The following is a 23,366-nucleotide window of genomic DNA, read 5'->3' on the forward strand; positions in this document are numbered from 1 at the left end:
CTGGGAGTGTCGAAGTGAGTTCCCAGGATACACTGGGAATTCCACCCATTACATCCTCTTGCATCTGAGGCTGGGCTGGCACGAGTTTCGTTGAGCACCTAGTAAGCTCAGGACAAAGGTAATCAATCCCAGAGGTGATCGATGCCCCTCAAAAACATGCCCACTTGCTCTCTCAGGATCAGAAGAAAAGTAACTTTCTCTGTTTGGTCCGTCCTGGTCTCAGTTCCACCATTCGAGTGGGATGGTACCGCTCTGATTTATCTAGCTTCACTTGGGCCAGGCACCTGTGTTACACCTGCACAGGCGTGGAACGCCCACCTTAATATTTAAAGGACTCCATCCCTGCAGTTTGGGACAGGGTCCACGGTGATAAATGATGACAGGAGACCTGATCTGCTGCATTTCAGCCATAGAGACGGGACACACAGGATTTCGGGGTCTAAATTTCCCAATTTGGGCAGCTTTGAGTTTTTAATTTGATTTGGCTCCCATCTGTACTTGTAGCAATGAATGCACAGCATAATAAACTGTTCAACAAGGTGTACAATAATGATAAACTAAGAATGAGCCCCGAGCCCTCAGTGCTCCTGGTCCAGCAATGCCTTGAATTTAAAATTCTCATCATTGTGTTCAAATCCCTCTATGGCCTCACCCCTCTCTACCTCTGCAACCTCCTTCAGCCCTACAACCCTCTGAGATCTCTGCACTCCCTCCAATTCTGGCCTCTTCCGCATCTCTGATTTTCATCGCTCCACCATTGGCGGCCGTGCCTTCAACTGTCTGGGTCTTAAGCTCTGGAATTCCCTCCCAAAACCTCTCCACCTTTCTCTCCTCCTCGAAGATGCTCCTCAAAACCTACCTCTTTGACCAAGAATTTAGTTACCCATCCGAATATTTCCTTCTTAGGCTCAGTGTCATTTTTTGTCCGATTGCACTCCTGTGAAACGTTAAAGGCACTATGTAAATTCAAGTTTAACGTCTGTTTCCCTCCCTTGAATCGTATGGTATTGACCTAAATATAGGAGCCTACGACATGTAAACTACCTTCTTTCCCATTTTGCCTCTTTGATAAACCAGTGTATTTCCGGTTGGATTTTGCAACAGCTAACTCCCCTGTGAGCCTTACCTTGGGTGCCTGTAGTTGCAGAGCTCAATCTCCTTGGATCTTTGAAATTACATTGTGCAATATTAGTACATGAATGCTTAGTATGTTCATACGAAATTCAGGTTTTTTTGCTATTGTAATAGTGACATTGAACACGATCGCCCGGAATTTCCTCGGGACTTCTTCCCCTCCACCGTCTTAACTTTGGCGGAAATCCCGTTTAAACACATAGTTTGGGCGTGGAGCAGGAGGAGCCCCAAGGAGGTGCCTGGCAATTATTTTAAATAGGCTGATGCTTCCATGATATTAGCAGACAAAGAAACTTACTGCAATAGTTTTGCAGTGTTATTTCCAGGCCCTAGAATTTCACAACCTCAAATGGGAGTCACTTTCTTAGTTTATGACCTTCTTCTGATCAGGAATACTTAAAACTCAAATTACAGATGCACCTATCCGATTTCACCATATTCTCCAGAACCCTAAACAAATCTTCCATCTTGTCTGGATGTTTTATTCTTAAAATAAATGTACCATTTCTGGAGACAGATGTTGTCTATGGAGTTGGAAATAATTGTTCAGCACAGTTAACTACCATTACATCTCGGATTCAATCAGTGCACATGGGTCCATGTATCATTGCTTCCATATGGTGCATTCCAGGGGTTAACCAGAGGACACAGATTTAAGGTGATTGGCAAAAGAGCCAGAGGTGACACGAGGAAACATTTTTTTATGCAGTGAGCTGTAATGATCTGAAATGCACTGCCTGAAAGGGTAGTGGAAGCAAATTCAATCGTAACTTTCAAAAGGGAATTGGAGAAATAATTGAAGGGAAAAAATTCACAGGTCAATGGGGAAAGAGCAGCGGAATGGGACTAATTGGATAGCTCTTTCAAAGAGCCGTCACAGGCACGATGGGCCGAATGGCCTCCTCATGTGCTATTATATGATACTATGATATGACATTATATCTGCCTGCTTTTGGCGGGAGGAAATGTCTGTTTCTTACTAACTGGTACATTCACCAAGAAAGAGCAAAAACAATTGTCGAAGAAAAAGGAAAGAAGTGAAGATGATTCAGGAGGAGTTGAGAACAACTTGTATATTAGTTAGAAAAGACTTTGAGTAACCCCTTCCTAAAGAGATATTCGTTGTAGAAAGAAAGAAAGGCTTGCATTTATATAGCGCCTTTCACGACCTCAGGAAGCACTTCACAGCCAATGGAGTACTTTTGAAGTGTAGTCACTGTTGTAATGTAGGTAACACAGCAGCCAATATGCACATAGCAAGTCCCACAAACAGCAATGTGATAATGACTAATCAAAAGGACGGCATCTTCGACAGTGCAGAACTCCCTTAGTACTGCACTGGGAATGTCAGCCAAGATTATGTGCTCAAGTCTCTGGAGTGAGACCTTCTAACTCAGAGGTGAGGGTGCTACCAACTGAGCCACGGCTGACACTGGGAATGGATGTTCATGCTGCTACAGATAGTGGTTGTGTTTGTATGGATTCCTGTGATGTTGTGCTCCCCTGAGGAATGCAAAGAAAAGGTTTGGTTTTCCAAAAGGATTGAATGGCTGAGCTTGGACGTAGACCTCCTAATCTCTTTTCATCGACAAATAATCTACTCAATTCATTCCAGATGAAGGCAAAAGTTTTGAATTCCCGAGGCTTTAATTTGCTTTTGGCCATCCTGATGTTAGATACAGGCAAAACTCCATCATCAAGAGTCTCCAAATCAAATACTGAGAAATCCACATGGGTGCAGTTCCTGTTTGCTGAAAGCATAGTACACACCCTGTCCTTGTGGTGACACATGCTACTAACCAAGGTCCAGAGAGCTAAGGTATAGGTTGGTGACAGCCAGCCCATACAGCTGTCCAAGTGTGTGCAGTAAATACTGTTGGAGTTTAGCCAGTTAGAAATGTTTTTGTTGTTAATTTGTTTCAGAGCTCTTTGTAATCCAAGTTGCTGAAAATCAATGGTCCAGAATTTGCTGTCAAAATAAGGGTGATTTAATGCGCACGCCATTATTAATGTGTAAATCATCCAGCAACTCATGATTCGTGAGGAACAGATAGCCCGTGAATTGCGAATCACCACAAGTTATTGAACGATTTGCGCCCCTCTGCCGTTAGCCTCGTGAAAACAGCAACTCACCCTCAACCTCCCCGTGAGTTGCAAGAAATTGTTGCATTTGCACATTAATTGCCAATTAAACTCTCCACAGAATGGCATAAGTACCTTTTTAATGAGGAGGTTTATGTTCCTGCAATGCTAAATAATCTCTCCGGCCCAGAGAGGGAACAATTTAAACTGTGGAGTCTCATTCCTGCAGGTAATAAATTGTTGTTAGAGATTTTAAAAATTTAAAATGTAACATTTTTCTTACTTTTCCTTTCTGTCCCTTTTTTTCTCTCTCTCTTAATTCAATCTTTCTTGCCCACTCTTTATATCTCTTTCTGTACCTGATTTGACTCCAATTCACCCTCCTTCTCTGTCGTTCCTCTGTTTCTTTCTCGCTCCTTAAATCTCATTGGTTAAGGAGATAGACTGTTGCTCCCATCATTCTCTAAGTTCCCAGATGTCCCGTTGCTCTCTTCATGCCATTACCAGCTCACACCTCCAGCAAGTTAGAGGGAAAAACATTTTTGAGCTGAAGGATGAGGAAAAAGTCTAACTAACTGGGCACGTCATGAGATGCCCCACTCCAGAAAATTCTGGGCCATAAACTTTATCTCAGTTTCAAAACAACACAATACACCTTTCAATACGTTTGACTTACAAACTCCATATGAAGCCTCCCTACCTGGAGCAGACTTTTACAAGCCGACCGCACAACTAAACACGTCGTCAGGTACTGATTGCTAAGGGAGCATTGGTAAACTTGCCTGGGACCACCCTGTTGATTATGGTATCGGTTTGCAGGGTTATCTGGAGCTGAGTGGGAGAAATCTCAGTCCTCAGTGACAGGTACACCCCTCCAGGTCCCGTTAATGAGCTAGGCTAGCTAATTGGTTATCAGCAGTGTTCCAGAATACTGTGGGCCAACTTAATTCCAACATTCTATCATTAGGCTTGTCATCTAGGAGCCAAAGAAACAATGTTTAATTTTCCTCTGCCACCAAAGATGATCAACAGTTGGTCTTTATGATTGGATTTTTAATTCTAGTGTTGCATAAATGTCTCTGACAGAAGAAAGTCCTAGGAATTAAAATGTGCATTTTTTTGGCAGTTAATGAGATTCTAATTTTTTCTATCCACTCCAAGACATAAAGTGGGGCTGAGTAGTGTGGTAAATCTTCCCTGGGACTGGTTGTAAAGACTTAGAAAAGGGCAATGTCATTAGAACACGATGATCATTTTTTTCAGATAATTCAGCATCAGCAGATAAAGTCCAGTTGTTGTCAAAGTGAACATTTGGAAAGCAATGACAGCCAAAGCTTTCAGTGCCAAATTATTTGTTCTCTGGTGAGTCAGCATCCAGAGAAAGATCAACTTACTGGAGGAATACTGTTGTCTGCCTAATGTTCTCACCATCTGCTTTGACAGTGCGCCAGAATTGTCCATCAGTCAAATGACACTGTACAGTGGCCAAAAACCAACAGAGAGAATGAGCAGGGACCTGAGAACAATGGAGGAGAATATTGGTGGTTACAATGTTGAAGATGCCACTTTAGCTTTTGTACCAGAAGGACGTCTGATGCCGCTGATGGAGCTATGGTTGATTGCACACTGGAATGCAAAGTTTCCAGTCATTTGGAATAATTTAGAATGGACACCCCGATAAAAAGTTATCTGTGGCGCGAGTAATATATTGTGAAGTGTGTCAACGAAAGCCATAGTCCAATCAACTAGGATGACCCTCGTTTATCAAATTGTTAAATGAAAAGCTAACATTTTAGTCAATAAGAGACATCCACCACCAAGAGGATAGGTGGAGGAAATAGGAGTGATCTTTCTTTGGTTGTACTGTAACTTGTTTGGCAGAAGCTCAAAACCGTGGAGCTCCTTATCTGCTCCAGCCTTCCCTTCTTTCACAATTTACAGGCTTTTAAAACCCATGCTTGATGTCATCTAATCACAACCTCTTTAACTTACTTGATCCTTCCATTGGTGGTCCCCTGCACCACTTGACCTACACCTTAGCTTGTCAATGAATTAAAAAAGGTGAAAGACTGGCCAAGGAGAAGGACCTTCTGCAAAAAGTAAGGTGCTACCTGGAGCCTGGGCTGGTCTGCATTTATTAACACTTCCAGCTGCCTTGACAACCTGAATCCTTCCACTCAATCATTCTCGACAGACAGAATTTGATTTTGAAAGTGTTGGGTGTTAGTAACAATTCCATCAAGAGATTTGCTAACATTTAAATTATGGACTGAAGGGTTTGTGTTCATTTGAAAAGGAACATAATTAACATAAAATAAATTTCAAATGGAAAGAAATGGAGTACATGGCTTTATAACGCTAATTTTTAATTGGATCATATCATATGGTCCTGATATAAACACATCATTAATAAATGAAGACTTGTAATCTCTTTATAATAGAAATGAAGCTGGAGTTCATGTGTGTGACTTTTACAACTTGCAGTTCAGACATTTACAAGATGAAGCATAAGAATGGGGAATTAGTCTATTGAGTGTGTCCTCATCAGTCATGAATTATAACATCCAACTCACTCACATAATAAATACATATCTATCTGTACCCTAAATTCTATTCAAATGTGAAATATTGAGCTTATAAATCTTCATTAATCCAAAAACACAGGAATAATATACAAAAGAGTTTTGATGATGCATTTTCATCCCTTATATTGGATTTCATGTTTATTGATTGTTATGAGTGAGGGACTATCAGTAAATGTTACCAGAAACTGTATTACTTAAAACAATAATGTTATAACACCATTAATATAGAATCACCATGAGTTAATGATTGATTAATATATGTTATCAGCACTGTTCTTGTTTGCCTGGTCTTGATTTTACTTTTGATGACTAAAATCCCTTCCCTAATTGACTGTTCAAGCTTAAGTTGGCGCTGGTCTAGTAGAAAACATGCACACAATTAACATGTCTCCAATAATGCATTCAACGCCTTTTTACTTCAGCTTTAATGGTATAGTTTCATAGTATGATACAGCACATAAGGAGGCAATTTGGCCCATCGTGCCTGTGCTGGCTCTTTGATAGAGCTATCCAATTAGTCCCACTCCCCTCCTCTTTCCCCATAGCCTTTTAATTTTTTTCCCTTTATCCAATTCCATTTTGAAAGTTATTATTGAATCTGCTTCCACCACCCTTTCAGGCAGCGCATTCCAGATCATAACAACTTGCTACGTTAAAAAATGCTTCCTCGTCTCGCCTCTGGTTCTTTTGCTCATCACCTTAAATCTGTGTCCTCTGGTTACCGACCCTTCTACCACTGGAAACAATTTCTCCTCATTTACTCTGTCAAAACTGTTCATGATTTTGAACACCTCCATCAAATCTCCCCTTAACCTTCTCTGCTCCAAGGAGAACAATCCCAGCTTCTCCAGTCTCTCCACATAACTGAAGTCCCTCATCCCTGGCACCATTCTAGTAAATCTTCTCTGCACCCTCTCTAAGGCCTTGACATCCTTCCCAAAGCGTGGTGCCCAGAATTGAACACAATACTCCAGCTGAGGTTTAACCAGTGTTTTATAAAGGTTTAGCTTCCCTGCTTTTGTACTGTAGAGGGGCTAAATTGGGCCGTGTAGCGCCTGTTGTGTAGGCGCTACATGGACACCTAAGCACCGAAAATGGCGTACGAGATGCGCGCGCATACTTCCAGTATTATGTGAGCAGGGCGCCATCTTGGTTGGCTGCGCACACGCACTTAATGAACACCGGAAGCATGTAGAGTAGGGAGATTATGTCGTAGATCAGCGTGCACAGCTGATTTGAAGCAGTCGGCGGCATTTTCGAACTCCCCGCTCCAGCCAATGCACTGTCCTAACCTCGCGCAGCTGAGCAGGAGTTGAAGGGTATGAAGGACTCCCCCCCGCACCAGCACAATTTAAAGGGAGCATGCAGGAGTTACAGGTTAGTTGTTGGATTAGTTATTCCGGCTGCTGGTACAATTGTACGTGTTTGTGGAAGTTTCCGATACTTGGATAAAGTTGCGATATTCTATAGAGAGCGGTCTGGCTGGTCTTGCAGTACTGTTAGTGACATTTAAAATATAGTGCTGAACGATGTTGCTTCCAGACATGGGTGGCATGCTAGTGCTTTTCTGGGAATTGAACATAACTGGGAGAATGAAGAGAGGCTACGCAGAGCAGGACAAGCTGCTAGAAAGGGGAGGGGGAGGAGGAGCAGGGCACTCAGCAGAAGGCCATATCCAACAAGGTCCTTCAGGGACCAATTCTCTTACCTCAACTTCAGCGACGACCAGTGCATCTGATGGCTGCAGTTCACGAAAGAGGTCGTGACTGAGATTTGTCAACTGCTGCAGCCACAACTGCAGCCTTAGAGCAGGACAAGAACAGCATTGCCTGTAGCTGTCAAGGTAACCGTGGCACTTACTTTTTATGGCTCTGTCTCCTTTCAGGCTGCTGCTGGAGATATAAGCAACATCTCGCAGTTTGCAGTGCACTGCTGTATCAGGGAGGTCACTGAGGCTCTGTACGCACTCAGAAAAAGATTCATCACGTTCCCTCTTGACAGAGACAAGCAGCATGGGCGAGCATGAGGGTTTGTTCGCATTGGGGACTTCCCCATGGTGCAGGATGCCATTGACTGCATGCATGTTGCCTTGTGTGATCCACATCAGAACTCACCCATATTCATGAACAGAAAGGGATTCCACTCCCTCAATGTACAGCCGGTGTGCGACCACAGGCAGCGCATCATGCAGGTCAGTGCCCGCTATCCTGGCAGCAGTCATGACTCCTCCATCCTGCAGCAGTCCTCCGTGACACCGATATTTAAACCAGCAAGGCAAGTCAAAGGCTGGCTACTGGATGACAAAGGTTATACCCTCATGACATGGCTCATGAGTCCAGTCAGGAACCCACGCACATGTGCACAGCAGACATACAATGAGAGCCGTGCTGCCACATGGAACATTGTCGAGCACACCATAGGCGTCCTCAAGCAAAGCTCCTGCTGCCTGGACCACTCTGGAGGAGCCCTGCAGTACTCAGCTGAGCGGGTATCAAGATTTTTCGTTGTATGCTGCATGCTGCACAGCCTCGCCATTATGAGGGAACAGCCCTTGTCACCGCCTATAAGGCGAGGACCTGAGCCAGAGGCAGAGGAAGAGGAGGAAGAGGCGGAGAGGAAGTGGAGGAGGCGGAGGAGGAAGTGAAGGAGGAGGAGGAGGAAGTGGAGGAAGAGGCAGAGGAGGAAGTGGAGGAGGAGGATTAAATGCAGCAGGAAGTGGAGGAAGAGGCAGGGAGGAAACAAGGTCGACAGGCCCTGTCTGCCAGAGCTCTGCGTGATCAGATTATTAATGAGCAATACCAGTAACCTCAACCACATCTCCCCATTCACCAACGTCCCCACTCCTTACTGTTCCGCTCCCACATGACCATCAAATTGTCCTCCCTGTGATTACATATTGCTTCTTCCCTCAGCTCATCGTGGAAATAAAAACCACCTCCAAATACAAATTCAAATCCAGATTTATCAATTAACATATGTAATAGACAAAGATAGAACAGGAGTAAAAGTTCTCAATTAGGGAAAGGCCAATTTTACTAAGCTGAGAAGTGATTTAGTAAAAGTGGACTGGAAACAGCTACTTGAAGGTGTCAGAGCAGTGGGAGCCATTCAAGGGGGAGATTCAAGGGGTTCAGAGTAAACATGTTCCCACAAAGATAAAGGGTGGGGCTGCCAAATCTAGAGCCCCCTGGATGACAAGGAGCATTCAGGGTAGGATAAGGCAAAAAAGGGAAGCTAATGTCAGACACTGAGAGCTCAATACTGCAGAAAGCCGAGAGGAGTATAGGAAGTGCAGGGGTGAAATTAAAAAGGAAATTAGGAAAGCAAAGAGAGGGCATGAAAAAATACTGACAAATAAAATTAAGGAAAACCCAAAGATGTTTTATAAATACATAAATAGCAAGAAGATAACTAAGGAAAGAGTGGGGCCTATTAGAAACCAAAAAGGTAAACTATGTGTGGAGGCGGAAGATGTGGGTATGGTTCTTAATGAATACTTTGAGTCTGATGGTCGATGAGGGTAATGCATTTGATGTAGCGAATGTGAATTTTAGCAAGGCTTTTGACAAGGTCACACATAACAGGCTGTTCAGAAAAGTAAAAGCCCATGGGATCCAAGGGAGAGTGGCAAGTTGGATCCAAAATTGGCTCAGTGACAGGAAACAAAGGGTAATGGTCGATGGGTGTTTTTGTGACTGGAAGGCTGTTTCCAGTGGAGTTCCGCAGGGCTCAGTACTAGGACCCTTGCTTTTTGTGGTATATATTAATGATTTGTACTTGAATGTAGGGGGCATGATTAAGAAGTTTGCAGATGATTCAAAAATTGGCCGTGTGGTTGATAGTGAGGAGGAAAGTTGTAGACTGCAGGAAGATATCAATGGACTGGTCAGGTGGGCAGAAAAGTGGCAAATGGAATTCAATACAGAGAAGTGTGAGGTAATGAATTTGGGGAGGGCAAACAAGGCAATAGAATACACAATAAATGGGAGGATACTGAGAGGTGTGGAGGAAGTGAGGGACCTTGGAGTGCATGTCCACAGATCCCTGAAGGTAGCAGGACAGGTAGATAAGATGGTTAAGAAGGCATATGGAATACTTTCCTTTATTAGTCGAGGCATAGAATATATGAACAGGGAGGTTATGCTAGAACTGTATAAAACACTGGTTAGGCCACAGCTTGAGTACTGCGTACAGTTCTGATCACCACATTACAGGAAGGATGTAATTGCATTGGAGAGGGTACAGAGGAGATTTACGAGGATGTTGGCAGGACTGGAGAATTTTAGCTATGAGAAAAGATTGGATAGGCTGGGGTTGTTTTCTTTGGAACAGAGGAGGCTGAGGAGAGATTTAATTGAGGTGTATAAAATTATGAGGGGCCTAGATAGAGTGGATAGGGAGGACCTATTTCCCTTAGCAGAGGGGTCAGTGACCAGGAGGCATAGATTTAAAGGAATTGGTAGAAGGATCAGAGGAGAGCTGAGGAGAAATGTTTTCACCCAGAGGGTGGTGGGGGTCTGGAACTCACTGCATGGAAGGGTGGTAGAGGCAGAAACCCTTAACTCATTTAAAAATACTTGGAAGTGCCGTAACCTACAGAGCTACGGACCAAGTGCTGGATAATGGGATTAAGTTGGATAGCTCTTTTTCGGCTGGCATGGACATGATGGGCCAAATGGCCTCCTTCTGTGCTGTAACTTTCTATGATTCAATGATTCTGTAAAGGAAACAAACTGATACTATTCACCCTCATGCATTCCCTTAGTGCCTATCGTTCGTGTGCCTTCAGCTATTCTAGTGCTCCTATGAGGTGAATCTCCAATGGCTGGAGCATGGGTGGTGGAAGACTGCTGACCTTCAGTGCAGGAACGTGCAGATGGCCTTGGAGGAGACCTCGAGCAGCTTGGGCCTGGTTTCACACTGCACCAACTTGGCCTGTGCTGCAGCCATCTGGCCTGGCTGGCTGGCATGAAACAGCAAGGACACTGGTGGAGTGGCAGGGGTGGGAGCAGGAATGCTGTCATCCTGAGAGAGGACAGCAAGTTTATATTCCATGGCACCACAGCCACTCTCCTGGGGCCGCGCCTCAGCAATCCTGCTGATCTGCTGGAGAACAGGTTGCTGGATTGCTGTGATGCCCTGGAAGCCCCTTTCAACAGTGGTACCTAGACCCACGATAGCAGCAGTCTGAGCTTCTAAGGCAGCAGGCGGACCTTGGATGGCAGATGTTTGTGCTGTGATGGAAGCAGTGACGTCGGTCATCAGACGCTGCATCATGGTGGGTTCCACAGATGTGCTGATGGAGGTGACCACCTGTTTCATGTGGGAAAGGATGGGCTCCAAGCTCTGTGCAAAGCCCTGTGCCAAGTTGGAGCTGGACTCCTCCATCCCCCTTGATATTGTGTGCAGGCTTTCTGGCAGGCTTTCCAATGCACTGAGCATTTGGTTGCATAGCCCATCAGCTTTCTTCTGTAGCCTGGCCCATCGAAGTCATCATCTGAATCCTCTGCAGCAGAACCGGTGTCCAAGCCCTCTGGCAAGTGGGACCAGTGGTATCCCGGCTCCTGTGCACTTGTGCCCGGTGTCTCATCATGCGCAGGTCCCTCCTCTATCCCACCATCTAAACTACACGCAATGTCAGTATCTGAGCTGGTGGTGAGAGTGTAAGATCGAGTGACGGTGTGTCTTCATCACCATTGTCATCGTCCTCTGCCTCCTCTGGCTGGACAGGTTCCAATTCTTGGGTATCTGAAATGACAAAGGGTTGGGTTGTGGTGAGGGGAGAGGAGACAGTAGGACATGCATGCTCACACCATCTGCAACACATGAGTCAGGAAAGATTGTGGGATGAGGGAGAAGTGGGAAGAGAGAAAGAGGATTAGGTATGCAGAAACCTCCATCATCGATACTTCCAACACCACTAGTAGCCACGGCCGCTGCAATGGCCCGTCCAATGATTGCCATCACTGTCTCCTCCATGGAGGTGAGGACGTGTAGGCAGGCCTGTCCTCCTCCAGGTCTTTCCTACTGTCTGTTGTTCTGCGCCACCTTTTCCTGCAAGAAAGAGGGAAGTGTGTCAGTGAGTGTCCTGCAAGATGTTTGGGTGATGTGGCTGTCATGGTTGAATAGCTGCCAGCGTGTATGACCTGTGAGTTATGGGTGTACGGTTTGCACGAGTGGTAATGTGTGAGGGCGAGAGGAAGCATCTGATTCGTAGGGTTGCGTACTGATTGAAAGAGTTTGTTGGTCTGTGGGTGATGGGGGTATAGTGTGTGGAGCAGTGGATGTGGATAGTGGTGCAGTTGGTAGGAGATGGCACTTGACAGTTGAACTCACTCACCTTCACCACTCGTGTCAAATCATTGAACTTCTTCCTGCACTGCATCCCTGTGCGCGGAGTGATGCTCCTAGCTATGACCTCATCGCCACAGCCTCCCACTGCCCCTTGAGCACATGTCTGCAGGGCCTCCTGCCCCACTGTGGATTTAGGATGGCCCACCATCTGTCCATCTCTTCCACCAAGGCCTCCAGTGCACTGTCCGAGAACCTTCGTTCACACTGTCTCACAGGCCCAGCAATTCTCACCGCACAGATAGTGCTGGCTGCACGCAGCAATCGTGTAGATTATCAGCCAGCACGAATGTTACGTGCTGCCTGCATCTCAACGACTGGGCAGGGGTTAATCGCGCACCCGATCCCTGTGCCCGTTTTCGGGGGTTAACCAATTTAACCCCCAAGGTCTCATTAATAAAGCCCAGGATCCCAAATGCTGTTTTAACTGCCTTCTCCACTTGTCCTGCCACCTTCAAAGATTTGTGTATGTGCACTTCCCGGTCTCTCTGTTCCTGCACCCCCTTTAAAATTGTACTATTTAGTTTATATTGCCTCTCCTCATTCTTCCTACCAAAATGTATCACTTCACACTTCTCTGCATTAAATTTCATCTGCCATGTGTCTGCCCATTTCACCAGTCTGTCTATGTCCTCCTGAAGTCTCTTATTATCCTCTACATTGTTTACCATATAACCGAGTTTTGTGTCATTTGCAAACTTTGAAATTATATCCTCTATACCCAAGTCCAGGTCATCAATATACATCAAAAAAGAGCAGTGGTCCTAATACTTACCCCTGGGGAACACCACTGTATACTTCCCTCCAGTCTGAAAAACAACCATTCAAAAACAAGCTTTCTGTCCCTCAGCCAATTTTGTATCCATGCTGCCACAGTCCCTTTAATTCCAAGTGCTTTAATTTTGCTAACAAGCCTATTATGTGGTACTTTATCAAATGACTTTTGAAAGTTCACGTACATAACATCAACCACACTACCCATATCAACCTTCTCAGTTACTTCATTAAAGAACTCAAGCAAGGTAGTCAGGTACAGATTGTCATAAAAAGCCATCTGGTTCACTAACGTCCTGACCCGGTCTGGCCTACATGTGACTCCAGACCCACAGCAATGTGATTGATTCTTAATCGCCCTCTGGAATGGACTAGCAAGCCAATCAATTGTAAAATCTCACTAAAAAAAGTCATAATAAGAATAAAACCGGACGGACCACCCGGCATCGGACCACGAGGCACCGGACACGACAACAGCAAACCAAGCCCAGTCGACCCTGCAAAGTCCTCCTCACTAACATCTGGGGACTTGTGCCAAAATTGGGAGAGCTGTCCCACAGACTAGTCTAGCAACAGCCTGACATAGCCATAATCACAGAATCATATCTTTCAGCCAACGTCCCAGATTGTTCTATCACCATCCCTGGGTATGTCCTGTCCCACCGGCAGGACAGACCCACCAGAGGTGGCGGTACAGTGATATACAGTCAGGAGGGAGTGGCCCTGGGAGTGCTCAACATTGACTCCAGACCCCATGAAATCTCATGGCATCAGGTCAAAGGAAACTTCCTGCTGATGAATCAGTCCTCCTCCATGTTGAGCACCACTTGGAGGAAGAACTGAGGGTAGCAAGGGCACAAAATGTACTCTGGGTGGGGGACTTCAATGTCCATCACTAAGAATGGCTCGGGAGCACCACGACTGACCAAGCTGGCCGAGTCCTGAAGGACATAGCTGCCAGACTGGGCCTGCGGCAGGTGGTGAGCATACCAATACGAGGGAAAAACCGACTTGACCTCGTCCTCACCAATCTACCTGTCTCAGTTGCATCAGTCCACGAAAGTATTGGTAGGAGTGACCACCGCACAGTCCTCGTGGAGACGAAGTCCCGTCTTCGCACTGAGGACACCATCCAATGTGTTGTGTGGCACTACCACCGTGCTAAATGGGATAGATTCAGAACAGATCTAGCAGCTCAAAACTGGGCATCCATGAGGCGCTGTGGGCCATCAGCAGCAGCAGAATTGTATTCCAGCACAATCTGTAACCTCATGGCCCGACATATTCCTCACTCTACCATTACCAACAAGCCAGGGGATCAACCCTGGTTCAATGAGGAGTGTAGAAGAACATGCCAGGAGCAGCACCAGGCATACCTAAAAATGAGGTGCCAATTTGGTGAAGCTACAACTCAGGATTACATGCATGCTAAACAGTGGAAGCAACATGCTGTAGACAGAGCTAAGTGATTCCACAACCAACGGATCAGATCAAAGCTCTACAGTCCTGCCACATCCAGTCGTGAATGGTGGTGGGCAATTAAACAACTAACGGGAGGAGGAGGCTCTGTAAACATTCCCATCCTCAATGATGGCGGAGTCCAGCACGTGAGTGCAACAGACAAGGCTGAAGCGTTTGCAACCATCTTCAGCCAGAAGTGCCGAGTGGATGATCCATCTCGGTCTCCTCCCGATATCCTCACCATCACGGAAGCCAGTCTTCAGCCAATTCGATCCACTCCATGTGATATCAAGAAATAGCTGAGTGCACTGGATACAGCAAAGGCTATGGGCCCCGACAACATCCCGGCTGTAATGCTGAAGACTTGTGCTCGAGAACTAGCTGTGCCTCTAGCCAAACTGTTCCAGTACAGCTACAACACTGGCATCTACCCGACAATGTGGAAAATTGTACAGGTATGTCCTGTCCACAAAAAGCAGAACAAATCCAATCCGGCCAATTACCGCCCCATCAGTCTACTCTCAATCATCAGCAAAGTGATGGAAGGTGTCGACGACAGTGCTATCAAGCGGCACTTACTCACCAATAATCTGCTCACTGATGCTCAGTTTGGGTTCCGCCAGGACCACTCGGCTCCAGACCTCATTACAGCCTTGGTCCAAACATGGACAAAAGAGCTGAATTCCAGAGGTGAGGTGAGAGTGACTGCCCTTGACATCAAGGCAGCTTTTGACCGAGTGTGGCTCCAAGGAGTCCTAGTAAAATTGAAATCAATGGGAATCAGGGGGAAAACTCTCCAGTGGCTGGAGTCATACCTAGCACAAAGGAAGATGGTAGTGATTGTTGGAGGCCAATCATCTCAGCCCCAGGACATTGCTGCAGGAGTTCCTCAGGGCAGTGTCCTAGGCTCAACCATCTTCAGCTGCTTCATCAATGACCTTCCCTCCACCATTAGGTCAGAAGTGGGGATGTTCGCTGACGATTGCACAGTGTTCAGTTCCATTCGCAACCCCTCAGATAATGAAGCAGTCCGTGCTCGCATGCAGCAAGACCTGGACAACATCCAGGCTTGGGCTGATAAGTGGCAAGTAACATTCGTGCCAGACAAGTGCCAGGCAATGACCATCTCCAACAAGAGAGAATCTAACCACCTCCCCTTGACATTCAACGGCATTACCATCGCCGAATCCTCCACCATCAACATCCTGGGGTCACCATTGACCAGAAACTTAACTGGACCAGCCACATAAATACTGTGGCTACAAGAGCAGGTCAGAGGCTGGGTATTATGCGTCGAGTGACTCACCTCCTGACTCCACAAAGCCTTTCCACCTTCTACAAGGCACAAGTCAGGAGTGTGATGGAATACTCTCTACTTGCCTGGATGAGTGCAGCTCCAACAACACTCAAGAAGTTTGACACCATCCAGGACAAAGCAGCCCGCTTGATTGGCACCCCATCCACCACCCTAAACATTCACTCCCTTCACCACCGGCGCACTGTGGCTGCAGTGTGTACCATCCACAGGATGCACTGCAGCAACTCGCCAAGGCTTCTTCGACAGCACCTCCCAAACCCGCGACCCCTACCACCTAGAAGGACAAGGGCAGCAGGCACATGGGAACAATACCACCAGCACGTTCCCCTCCAAGTCACACACCATCCCGACTTGGAAATATATCTCCGTTCCTTCATCGTTGCTGGGTCAAAATCCAGGAACTCCCTTCCTAACAGCACTGTGGGAGAACCGTCACCACACGGACTGCAGCGGTTCAAGAAAGCGGCTCACCACCACCTTCTCAAGGGCAATTAGGGATGGGCAATAAATGCTGGCCTCACCAGCGACGCCCACATCCCATGAACGAGTAAAAAAAAAGTCAAACACGATTTTCATTTAACAAATCCGTGCTGACTGTTATTTATTGGCCCAGACTTTTCCAAGTGCCAATTAATTTTGTCTCTAAAAGTTTTCCCACCACCAACGTCAGGCTGACTGGCCCATTCTGACGAAAGGTCTTCGACCTGAAACATTAACTCTGTTTCTTTCTCCACAGCATTTTCTGCTTTTATTTCAGATTTCCAGCATCAACAGTATTTTGCACTGATTTGGCCTGTAATTGCCGGGTTTATCCCTCTCCCCTTTTTGAACAGGGGTGTAACATTTACAATCCTCCAGTGCTCCAGCACCATCCCCATATCTAAGGAGGATTGGAAGATTGTGGCCAGAGCCTCCGTAATTTCCACCCTTACTTCCCTCGGTAACCTAGGATGCATCCCATCTGGACCAGGTGACTTTTCTACTTTGAGTACTGCCAACCTTTTAAGTACCTCCTCTTTATCTATTTTTATCCTCTCCGATATCGCTATTACCTCCTCCTTTACTGCTACAATGGCAGCATTCTCTTCTCTCGTGAAGATGGATGCAAAGTATTCATTTAGTACTCCAGCCATGTCCTCTGCCTCCACAAGAAGATCTCCTTTATTGTCCCTAATCGGTCCCACCCTTCCTTCAACTACCCTTTTACTATTTATATGTTTACAAAAGATTTTTGGGTTCCTTTTTATGTTAGTCCCAATCTATTCTCATACTCTCTCTTTGCCCCTCTTATTCCCTTTTTTAGATCTCCTCTGTACTTTTTATATTTACCATGGTTCTCTCGTGAATTATGAACTTTATATTTGTCATAGGCCTCCTTTTACTGTTTCATTTTAATCTCTATATCTTTAGTCATCCAGCGAGCTCTAACTTTGGATGCCCTTCCTTTCCCCCTCATGGGAATGTGTCTATTCTGTACCCAAACCATCTCATCCTTGAAGGCCTCCCATTGTTCAATTACTGTTTTGACTGCCAATTTTTGATTCCAATCCACCTGGGCATGACCCCTTTTTAACCCACTGAAATTAGTTCTCCTCCAGTTAATTATTTTCACATTTGATTGTTCCTTGTGCTTTTCCATAACTATTCTAAACCTAATGATATTATGATCACAGTTCCCCAAATGCTCCCCCACTGAAACATGCTCCACCTGCCCCACTTCATTCCCCAGAACTAGATCCAGCACTGTTTCCTTCCTCGTTGGGCTGGAAACACACTGTTCCAGAAAGTTCTCTTGTACACATTTCAGGAATTCCTCCCCCTCTTTGCCCTTTACACTATTATTCCAGTCTATATTGGAATAATTGAAGTCCTCCATTATCACTACTCTATAATTCTTGAACTTTTCTGTAATGTGCCTGAAAATTTGTTCCTCTATCTCTTTCCCACTATTTGTTGGCCTATGGTCCACACCCAGTAGTGTAATAGCTCCTCTATTGTTCCTCAATTCTAACTAAATAGATTCTGTTTTTGACCCCTCAACTACATCATCCCTCTCCAGTGCTACAATAGAATCATAGAAAATTTAAGGCACAGAAAGAGGCCATTCGGCCCATCGTGTCCGCACCGGGTGCTATAATAGTTTCTTCGATCAATACTGCCCCCCACCTCCTTTCTTTCCTTCCCTATCTTTCCTGAATACCTTGTAGCCAGGAATATTAAGTACCCAATCCTCCCCTTCTTTGAGCCAGGTCTCTGTTATTGCCACTATATCATAGGCTCATGTGGTGACATGTGGTTGCAGCTCACCATCCTTATTTACCACGCAACATACATTTACACACATGCACGCCAAACTCATCTTAGATGCCGAGCATTTGCCCCCTGTCTGATCCCTCCTATTTCTGAACCACTGTAGTGCTACTTATCCCAGTCCTCTGTGCACCTTGTTTCTCTTCTCTAATATTTCATCCTGGTGCCCATCCCCTGCCAAATTAGTTTAAACCCTCCCCCACAGCACTAGTTAACCTTCCCGCGAGGACATTGGTCCCAACTCTGCTGAGGTGCAACCTGTCCATCTTGAACAAATCCCTCCTGCCCCAGAACTGGTCCCAATGCCCCAGGAATCTGAAGCCCTCCTTCCTGCACCATTTCTCCAGCCACGCATTAACCTGTCTTATCCTATTGTTCCAGACTCACTAGCACGTGGCACTGGGAGTAATCCAGAGATTACTGCCATTAAGGTCCTACTTTTTAACTTCCTCCCTAGCTCCTGAAACTCTGACTGCAGGACCTCAACCCATTTCCTTCCTATATCATTGGTTCCCACATGGACCACAACTTCTGGCTGTTCCCCTTCCCCCCGCAGAATGTTCTGCACCCTCTCTGTGATCTCCTTTACCCTGGCACCAGGGAGGCAATACACCATGCGGGACTCACGTTGATGGTTGCAGTAACGCCTGTCCATCCCCCTGACTATCGAATCCCCTATAACCACTGCATTCCTACACCTCGCTATGCCCCCTTTGTGCCTCACGGTGCCATGCTCTAGGCTGCACTCCATCGAGGTGTAGTCGCCCTCACTGAATGAGCGACACACTCCTGGAGGATTCCTGCACTGCCTGCCTCTTCCTACCTTACCAGATGGCCACCCACTTACTGTCCTGAGCTCTCTGTGGCTGGTGGGTGACCACCTCCCGGAATGTATGATCCAGGAAATTCTCAGCCTCCCATCTGTCCTGCAGTGACTCCAGCCGCTTCTCAAGCTCAGGGACACTGAGCTCGAGCTCGAGCAACCAGAGGCACTTCCTGCACACGTGGTGGAGCTCAATTAAAATTGCTGCCATTGTGTTGAACCCTTTCAGGGTTTAAATTATTTTTCAGCTTTCAAAACGCAGAGTTTCACCCCAGCGAAACTGATTTTCTGTAAATGTTTCATGAGGCATTTAACAAAGTACTTTCTGAAAAAATGCACAGAGCCAAAGGCCGTATTCTAATTCCCAGTATTCTGGCAATGAATTCAAGGCTGTAATTTTGTACTATAGATTGTGATGCTTAACAGAAATATTTACCTGATTGATGCTTGAAGATAGGATTGCCAAACAATACGGCATTTAAATATTAAACTGTCGGGAGAAAATGCATGTTTCTTTATTGGAGGGAAGAACAGGAACTTACTTTTGATAGAAATCGATTTTCAGATGTTTAATCCTGCTCTTTGTTCATTCAGTTTATAATCCCTTTGAATCCTATCAGGTTACTGAAGGACATTGATGAGCTTTAGATCACTCTGCCTTTTAACAGAGATTGTACACAAGGAAAGAGCAGCAGAAAGTTTGATTGTGCAGGAAAAGTAGCTGTGCTGGATGTACTGCAGGTATTCTGGGTACGTTAAAATGGTTGGTCCCACATTCTGGGAAACTCTGAGCACAGGCAAAGATGTCGCACATGTGAACCGATGTTCTAGTTACAAGGCCGCTGTCAAGCTCAAAACGGGTCTGACAAGGAAATGGACAAGCAGAATGGAAGTGTCAGCTTTGACTCAGGGATAGCACACTTGCCTCTGAGACAGACAGTCACGGGTTGAAACCCCAGAGTCTTGAGCACATAATCTAATCAGCCCCTGTCACTTTTGACATCCCTGGTCTAGATTTCATGGGAGCACAGTGCAAAGATGGATTGTGAATACTTCGGCACGTATCACTTGCCTTCTTTAGAAGGATGCGTTTTCAGCTCATTAATGTGATAAATACAATTGGCGGGAGGACTGGTTTCAGTGTGCGCCCACGTAAGTAATAAAATAACAAATCTACAAAACAGTGCTGAACAAAATCATGCCAAGGCACAAATAGCACGTCTGCATAAGAGCAGTGCGGACTGCATATGTGCCAGAACAACTGGGAATTATAGACTGTATCTTCAAGTGTTGCCATTAATAGTGAGGAATAGATTGGGCAAATTAATGTATATATCAGGAATATGTTTCAACGAGTAAAGTAGTTAACCTCCTCAGTTAACCTTTGTGGTTATTTTCATTTGATCCTGCCTTAAAAATGCTGGAGGGGCCTTCAATAAAATACCATTAGTAAGGCCTTATAGCAGTTACTGAGCTGCCAATTTTATCATCAGCATGGGCTCAATTAAGGGTAGTGTTATCGATGTTAAACTCCAGAGGGTGCTAAGGTTCATTGAATTATAAGTCATATGACTCTATTAGCTAGCTCCACACATTTATCTTTATTAACATATTGCAGACTACAACGTGATTTCTGATTAAATATCTGTGCTGAAATGTACTGGTATTCACAAGTCCGGGTCGCAGATATTCAGCAGGTTTTGTTAAGGGTACTAAAGGGCATCGCTGCTTCTTATAAATAACACAACACTGGCAAACTATGAAACATAGGAACAAAGGGAAGTATTGGCCCACGATTGACCACTGTAGCCCATCGAGCAAGCCTCAGTGTCTAGGAAATAACATATCCCACGACCTCTCTCATTCCCCTCTATCAGGTTTCACTCCAGGTATTTATCCAACTCTTGCTTGAATTTGCTGATACAATCATCTCCCTCCTGCCTCCCATAGCAGTCCACTACAGACACTCACCACCCTCTGTATAAAGTAGTTAAATCGAAACTTTCTTCTCACCCTCCCCTTCTACGTTTGAGGCTCTGTAGAGATTTGCGAAGAATACTGACGTGCCTTAGCTTTATATATGTAATAATGGATTATTAGATACATATAAGGAGTGAGGCTTTTGATTAGTGGGAGCATTCCTGGCTCTGAGTCAGAAGGTGCAGGGTTTAAACCCCGCCCTGGACAGTCCCGGTGAGGGGAGACAGGAGCCCTGGACAGTCCCGGTGAGGGGAGACAGGAGCCCTGGACAGTCCCGGTGAGGGGAGACAGGAGCCCTGGACAGTCCCGGTGAGGGGAGACAGGAGCCCTGGACAGTCCCGGTGAGGGGAGACAGGAGCCCTGGACAGTCCCGGTGAGGGGAGACAGGAGCCCTGGACAGTCCCGGTGAGGGGAGACCGGAGCCCTGGACAGTCCCGGTGAGGGGAGACCGGAGCCCTGGACAGTCCCGGTGAAGGGAGACCAGAGCCCCAGACAGTCCCGGTGAGGGGAGACAGGAGCTCCAGACAGTCCCGGTGGGGGGAGACCGGAGCCCTGGACAGTCCCGGTGGGGGGAGACTGGAGCCCCGGACAGTCCCGGTGGGGGGAGACCGGAGCCCTGGACAGTCCCGGTGGGGGGAGACTGGAGCCCCGGTTCTGAATTCAGCAGGTTACTCGAGTCCGGTGGGTGTGAGTGGCCCCCCCTCATCGTAAGGGCTGTGGGAGCCCATAAAACCCTCCTGCTGTATCGGACTAACCCCCCTAACAGGCTGCTGTAAAGATGGTTATGGTGGTGGAAGGAGCGTTCATTCTGCGGCCTGTCAGACTAATAATCAGCCTGCGAATCCTCCCACGACTTCACACTGTTCTCTCCAAGGGAAGAGTGTGAAGATAGGAAAACAACATTGTATAATATATCGGATATGTCCAAATGTGTTACTTCAGTGCGGCCACAGGGAATATATCAAACTCTTCTTGACAATTAATAATTGTTAATACATAGGTTACTCACTGAATTCCACAAGAATTTTTTCAAACTTGTTTCACATTATCAGATATTAGTTAATTAGTTAATTTTAATTAGTTGAACTGCAGACAGTCAAATGTAAGACTACCAAAATCTATCCCTCAGGATGCTAAAAATTGGATCATTTATCTTTGCGATATTGGAGAACTTCTGAATTTGGGTGTCTCTGTCCCTTTGTGACGTTGCATAGAAATGATTTACTACAGGCAATGTGAAAGTACAAAGGAATTCAGTCTCTACTTGAAGCTTACTGGGTGCTTTGAGGATTTACAGCATCTGTTAAGCCTGACAGTCTGCCATGCCCAGTTCACTTGTAAGTGCATCTGGAAAGATTGTCGCATTTCATCATGATGGATGTTGATGGCAGAGCTCTTCGATTCTGGGTTATGATTCCTCCGATGTTTTGTGAGCAACTGGTATTGATGGGGCTTCTTCATTGCTCAAAGTGCAAAACACTCACTGCTCTTGCAATGACCACGAGAAAGAATGGTCAAAGAATCAAGTAGATTGTGGGATCTGGTTTCTTTCGGTGATTTATCTCTTAAAGCCAGCTGCATGTTTAATTGGATTTGTAAAAACAATAGTAGAAAATCATTGGTTTCAGTTTTACACAGAGTAGATTAGGGTTCTTTGACATTGTGAGACATCTCATTAAATAACACATGGAGGAGCTTGTTCAGACTCAGCCCACCTTAAAGCTTTGCAGCACATTTTCAGACATCAAACAATTGCATAGAATCCTCTGACAGGCCAACATTTCAACATTGTTTGCTAAATTTAAATGCATTTACACATAGCCCTTATTTGACTCACAGGTAGTGAATAATCAAAGTAATTCTTAATAATACCCTGCCACAGGTCACAGAGAATGAAATCACTCCAAACCACCAAAAGATGGTCTCAGTAAAAGTGACCATGAAGCTGTAAGTTTGTTGTAAAAACCCAACTGGTTCACTAATGTTCTTTAGGGAAGGAAACCTGCCGTCCTTAACTGGTCTGGCCTATACTTGACTCCATTCCCACACCAATGGTCTTGACTCTTAACTGCCCTCTGAGTGGCCTAGCAACCCACTCAAGTGTCTCAAACCACTACCAGTGGTTCAAGAAGAAGGCTCAGTGCAACTAGGGATGGGCAATAAATGCCAGCCTTGCCAGCGATGCCCACATCCCAAGAATGAATAAAACAGTACTCAAGGTATGAGTCATAGAGTCATAGAGTCATACAGCACGGATAGAGGTCCTTCGGCCCATTGTGTCCGCGCCGGCCATCAGCCCTGTCTACTCTAATCCCATATTCCAGCATTTGGTCCGTAGCCTTGTATGCTATGGCATTTCAAGTGCTCATCCAAATGCTTCTTGAATGTTGTGAGGGTTCCTGCCTCCACAACCCTTTCAGGCAGTGAGTTCCAGACTCCAACCACCCTCTGGGTGAAAAAGTTCTTTCTCAAATCCCCTCTAAACCTCCCGCCTTTTACCTTGAATCTATGTCCCCTTGTTATCGAACCCTCAACGAAGGGAAAAAGC

The sequence above is a fragment of the Heptranchias perlo genome, chromosome 15 (genome assembly GCF_035084215.1).
Source record: "Heptranchias perlo isolate sHepPer1 chromosome 15, sHepPer1.hap1, whole genome shotgun sequence".
Taxonomy (NCBI): Eukaryota; Metazoa; Chordata; class Chondrichthyes; order Hexanchiformes; family Hexanchidae; genus Heptranchias; species Heptranchias perlo.